Genomic DNA, 211 nt, shown 5'->3' on the forward strand with positions numbered 1-211 from the left:
CAGCCATACGCGTGAAATGTGTGGGCGGTGTATGTGCGTGAATCTTGTTTGTGGGCGTGTCTAACTACCGCGTGTGGGTGAAGGGGCGGGTGATTAGTTACGGCTATTCGTGTATGGCTGTGGGGTGTGTGGATTTGTGTGGATAGTTGTTGGAGGATGTGGGGGGAGGGGGCTACAAACGCGCGTGTTAGCATATGTGTGAATATAGATA

The 211-nt window shown here is 52.1% G+C and overlaps 1 protein-coding gene across 1 annotated transcript in view; it reads right to left on the bottom strand.

The window, feature by feature from the left end:
* Positions 1–211, bottom strand: part of LOC119588856 (band 4.1-like protein 4) — a gene marked incomplete at its 5' end in the record, with an annotated part of 128,141 nt that overhangs the window by 75,192 nt on the left and 52,738 nt on the right.

This window comes from Penaeus monodon, chromosome 24 (genome assembly GCF_015228065.2).
Source record: "Penaeus monodon isolate SGIC_2016 chromosome 24, NSTDA_Pmon_1, whole genome shotgun sequence".
Classification (NCBI taxonomy): Eukaryota; Metazoa; Arthropoda; class Malacostraca; order Decapoda; family Penaeidae; genus Penaeus; species Penaeus monodon.